Raw genomic sequence first — 5,666 nt, forward strand, 5'->3', positions numbered from 1 at the left:
CAAATATTGCATTGGAAATCAGTATATTTGTTTACTGTACAAATGTCCTTCATACAATTTTGTAATCTTCTGGGATGGGAGAGGAAGCAGGAAATAGGAGGATTATGGGTGGGAGGGATGTTTTGGGGGAGGGGAAGCCACTGTAATCCAAAAGCTGTACTTTGGAAATTTATATTTATTAAAAAAATTAAACAATTTTGTAATCTTCATCTTCCTTTTTATTTCATCCTTTTTAAAAAAAGATTCATTTATTTTACTTGAAAATCAGAGTTACACAGAGAAGGAGAGAGAGAGAGAGAGAGCAGTCTTCCAACCGCTGGTTCACTCCCCATTTGGCCACAATGGCTGGAGCTCTGCCAATCCAAAGCCAGGAGCCAGCAGCTTCTTTTGGGTCTCCTATGCAGGTGCAGGAGCCCAAGGGCCTGGGCCATCCTCTACTGCTGGATAGTAAGTCTTACTTGCCTAAAAAGATGGATAGTAATTTGAGTAGCCAGGACTTGAACTGGCACCCAATTGGAATGTCAGCACTGCAAGCCACAGCTCTACTTGCTACTCCACAGCATCGGCCCCCTAAATTCTTATGAGTATTGCTACACGATTGGAATTTATAATTGATAATGCTGAACAATTGAAACTGTCTTATTTACAATTGTAGGACTGGATATGGCAGTTCTACTTGAAGTAAAGTATGTAGCCTGCTTATTGTATGATTTTCGGAAAAGCATGTATTTATATATAACAGCAGATCTGTTAATCATTTAAAAGTGAATTGTCATGATTACCCAGATGTAAAGAATGCAATATGTGCTAATGAGTTAGCAGTCACAGACATTTAGAATTAGAGGGATTTTAGAACTTTTTCAATACTGCAGTTTTTATGAAAAACTAATAATTTTTTTTATTTGACAGGTAGAGTTATATACAGTGAGAAATCAGAAAGGTCTTCCTTCCATTGGTTCAGTCCCCAGATGGCTGCCACAGTTGGAGCTGTGCCCATCCAAAGCCAGGAGTCAGGTGCTTTCTCCTGGTCTCCCATCCGGGTGCAGGGCCCAAGCACTTGGGCCATCCTCTACTGCCTTCCCGGGCCATAGCAGAAAGCTGGACTGAAAGAGGAGCAACCAGGACTAGAACACTTTGCCCATAAGGGATACCAGCACCACAGGTGGAGAATTAACCAAGTGAGCCACGGCGCTGGCCCCCGATAAATTTACTCTTAACAAAATATCAAAATATCTTATTTAGTATAAAGTTAGTAGTGAAAAGAGACTACCTTGTTGAACACAGAAATTTGAGATTATATTTCTTGGTATTAATTTGCATCTTAAGGCTTATTGCCTAGTTTATTTCAATATTTCAATCTAATATTACTAATAATATCTTGTACTTAGTGGTTCAGTGTGTGCCAGACAATATTCTTTTGATTTTTTAAAAGATTTATTTATTTATTTATTTGGAAGTCCGAGTTACACAGATAGTGAACAAGAGGAAGAGAGAGAGAGAGAGAGAGGTCCTCCATCTGCTGGTTCACTCCCCAGATGGCCTAAAAGGTCAGAGATATGCCAATCTGAAACCAGGAGCCAGGACCTCTTCAGGGTCTCCCATGCAGATTCAGGGGCCCAAGGACTTGGGCCAACTTCCTACTGCTCTCCCAGGCTATAGCAGACAGCTGAATGGAAAGTGGAGCAGCCTGGACTTGAACCGGCCTCCATATGGGATGCCCCCACTGCATGCAGTGGCTTTACTAGCTACACCACAGCACTGGCCTCAAGACAATGCTCTAAAATGATGCATTAATTATTCCCAAATATTGAAAAGTGGCATGGTACACATTTGAATGTGTTGTTTTGTACTAGTTGTAGAAACAGTTTAAAATATATTTAGATTTAAAAATGTAAGCTTTGATCTAAAGGTTTACTTTCCCTTAAGGTGCCTGTTTGGAAACTGAGAGATCATTGAAGTCTCAAGATAGAGTACAACTGATCTTATCCAAGCCTCCTTTATCACATGAGGATGCTAAATGCCAAGCCCAGAGAAGTAAAGTGAATTGTTCAAGGTCACATAGGTAAGTTGTGGCAGGGATAATTCTGTATTAGCATTAGGTATCCTGATACATAGGCCACTGTTCTGTCAATTTTGTACTCCTTCTGGAGTTAAAGATTCTAAGTTGTGGAAAATTGAATTTGGAAATTTAGTGGTTGCTATGTTGTTATGGTGAGAAATTTCTGTGTATAGCTATGAGTTGCTTAAATTTTATTCAATATATTTTTCTAGTATGTTTGCTATTTATTTGAAATGTATAACAAGTAGCTTCATCTATTTGCCAAAAGAATTTTTAAAGATTTATTTATATTATTTGAAAGTCAGAATTACACAGAGAGAGAAGGACAGGCAGAGAGAGTGGTCTTCCATTCACTGGTTCACTCCACAGTTGGCCTCCATGGCTGGAGCTGTGCTGACTGGAAGGCAGGAGCCAGGAGCCTCTTCCTGGTCTCCTATGCAGGTGCGGGGGCCCAAGGACTTGCACCATTTTATAGTGTTTCCCAGGCCATAGCAGAGAGCTGGATAGGAAGTGGAGCAGCCAGGTCTTGAACTGATGCCCCTATGGAATACCAGCACTGCAGGTGGCAGCCTCACCCACTATGCCACAGTGCCAGCCCTTGCCAAAAGAATTTATAGAAGCTATTCCATATATACACTTCACAATTATTTAGTTACTTGACATGAACTATCCCTGCATATTTGAAAATTTTGAATGGTATCACTTGGGTTTTAAGAATGTTATATTTTAGGTCTCTTAATATTTTTAGTGATGATGTTTTAAAGGCCCTTTCTGTTTTATGAAAAATGATAAGGATTTTGTTTTACAATGGCCATAGTATTACTACTTAAAGCAATAGATTAAATAAAACTTTTAAACAAAGTCATTTAATACTGAATTCTAACACACTGGTATATTTTAAAGTGAGAAGCCGGATTTCTTTCAGATATTCTAAAGAAGAATGATAATCAAAATTGAAGACATCTACAGTTTTTAATCACTTGTTTTAAATATTGGTCATAATGGTCCAATTTTGAGTTTAATTTTAATTAGCTTTTAAATGATTCAATATGTTTTATAGAAAAAATTCGGAGAACATAATTATATACTCAACCTCCCTCCCTTCTTTTTCCTTCTTTGTCATTTTTTTTAGCTTATGAAATGACATTTTCAGTTTACATTACATTAAAAAGGGTTCTTGAATCAAGGGACAAGTTTAACAGGCAAAAAGCAAAAAGATCGTAATTTAGAGGGAATATAGACAATGGCTCTAAACAATATTTGAATATCACATCTAAACAATATTTGAATAAATTGATAAATATTTTAATTTCTCCTACTAAAATGCTCAAAGTCTTTAATTATTTATCAAATATTAGTGCAAAATTATGGATTTAAATGATCCCAAAAAGTGATGAATTTTTGTGTAATAAAGTCCAATTTTTGTCAAGGCTTTTTGACAGTCTCACAGAAAACTTATGTTTGTGAATGGGAAGAATAATACCAAAATATCCATACTACCAAAAGCAATTTGCAAATTCAATGTAATCCCAATCAACATACCAACGATGTTCTCAGAGCTAGAAAAAATGATGCTAAAATTCACATAGAAACATGAGAGATGCTTAACATCTAAAGAAATATTATAAAGCAAAAAAAAGCTGGAGACATCACACCATATTTTAAGACATATTACAGGGGTCAGCACTATGACAAAGCAGGTAAAGTCACCGTCTGCAGTGCCGGCATCTCATATGGGTGCCAGTATGTTTCCCAGCTGCTCCACTTCGTATACCCCTCTCTGGTATAGCCTGAGAAAAAAGTAGAAAATGGCCAAAGTCTTTGGGCCCCTGCACCTGCATAGAGACCTGGAAGAAGCTCCTGACACTTGGATTCAGATCAACAGAGCTCCGGCCATTGTGACCATTTGGGGAGTAAACCAGTGGATGGAAGACCTCTCTCTCTCTCTGCCTCTACCTCTCTGTAACTCTGCCTTTCAAATAAATATACTGCAAAAAAAAAAAGAAGAAGTGTTAGCACTGATATAATAACAGACACATAGTTCAATGGAAAAGACTTGGTAGCATAGAAATAAACCCAAATTTCTACCAGCAACTCATATTTAACAAAGGAACTAAAATGAACTGGAGAAAGAAGAATCTCTTTCACAAGTGGTGCAGAGGAACTTGATGATCCAAATGTAGAAGCCTGAAAATAGACTCCAACATCACTTACACTATGTGAAAGTGAACTCACAGTGAATGAAAAATCTAATCATAAGACCCAAACCCAAGTAAACATAGGGAAACTCTAAATATTGTCAACACACAATAGCTTTTGGGTAAGATTCCAATAGCAATAGTCACAAAAATAAAAACAGAGACATTTGAGTATATCCAACTAAGATACTTCTTCACAACAAAGTAAACATCAGAGTGTAGATACAATGAACAGATGGCAGGAAAAATTAAAACTCTGAATGTTTACAGATTTCCAGAACATTTACATGAATTGGAAAAACTCCAAAAAATACAGTGAAGAAACAGGCAAGGATCTGAATAGACATTTCTCAGAAGAAATGTACATGGTCAAAACATGTGAATATGCCCGATGTCACTAGCCATTATGTAAATATAAATCAGAACACCATATCAGTCTCCAACACCTGTGGGAGAATACAACACTCAGGTGTTTGTGTGTGCAGCAAGTGGGTTTAGAGGACCCTGTTCACCTCTGGAGAGCAGAGCCTACAGGGAGGTAAAGAAACCTTACTGCGCAGGGGCATGCTAATCTTCTCTGTATCATTCCAATTTTAGTATATGTGCTGCCGAAGCGAGCACATGTGCTGCCGAAGCGAGAAAGAGATGAAAAGAATTTATCTCAGCTAGCCACTAATATTCAAGAAACAAGGTCTTCAGGAAAGCCAACTCAACTGACATTTTCATGTCATTGTTAAATAAAGGAAAAATTATCTAGGTTCAGCAATACGTAGTTTATAAGAGAAAGACTACAGAGTAATTTCCTTGGCATAGAAATAACTTTGTTTTTTTTTTTTTTTTTTTTTTTTTTTTTTATCCATGAGGGCTTGCTATCACCACCACACACCCACATCCCATATACAAATGCCTGGCTTGAGTGGTAGCTTCTCTGCTTTGAGGCAAGTTTCTGCTAGTGTGCACCCTGGGAGGAGACGGAGGATGGCAGAAGTGCTTGGGTCCCTGCACCCAAATGGGACATCCAGAATGAATTCCCAGTTCCTGGTTTTGGCTTGGTCAAGCTTTGGCTATTGCAAGTGTCTGGGGAGTAAAGCAGTGGTTCCCTCTTCCTGTCACTCTGCCTTTCAAATCAATAACTGTTGTTGGTAATGACTAATAATGATATTCACTGATTGTCAAATTTTGAATCTATTAATTATAGACAATTTCTCTTTGTATTTTTAAACTTTCATAATGTTCTGTAGCCAATTTCATCACTAGAAATAAAAACTTTTCCTCAAAAAAAAAAAAAAAAAAGAAACCTTACTGCTTTCCTAATGTGCTTATTAAGTTCTTGACCAGCGCCTGTTAGTCTTGCCACAAACTTTCTAGTCTCACTACTTTCCTTCTTCTTCCTCTTCTCTGTGGCTTGT

General features: G+C 37.7%; 1 long non-coding RNA gene and 1 pseudogene across 1 annotated transcript; one reads left to right on the plus strand and one right to left on the minus strand.

The window, feature by feature from the left end:
• Positions 1 to 1,925: 1,925 nt before the first annotated feature.
• LOC149121656 (uncharacterized) lies at positions 1,926 to 5,369 on the plus strand. Its single transcript, XR_016222322.1, has 2 exons — positions 1,926 to 2,062; positions 5,121 to 5,369. It is a non-coding gene; the product is annotated as an uncharacterized LOC149121656 (long non-coding RNA).
• Positions 4,811 to 4,878, minus strand: LOC149121657 (U6 spliceosomal RNA; annotated as a pseudogene).
• Positions 5,370 to 5,666: the final 297 nt, after the last annotated feature.

Source organism: Oryctolagus cuniculus, chromosome 16 (genome assembly GCF_051225735.1).
Source record: "Oryctolagus cuniculus isolate XC-2025 breed Fujian yellow rabbit chromosome 16, ASM5122573v1, whole genome shotgun sequence".
In the NCBI taxonomy this organism is placed as follows: Eukaryota; Metazoa; Chordata; class Mammalia; order Lagomorpha; family Leporidae; genus Oryctolagus; species Oryctolagus cuniculus.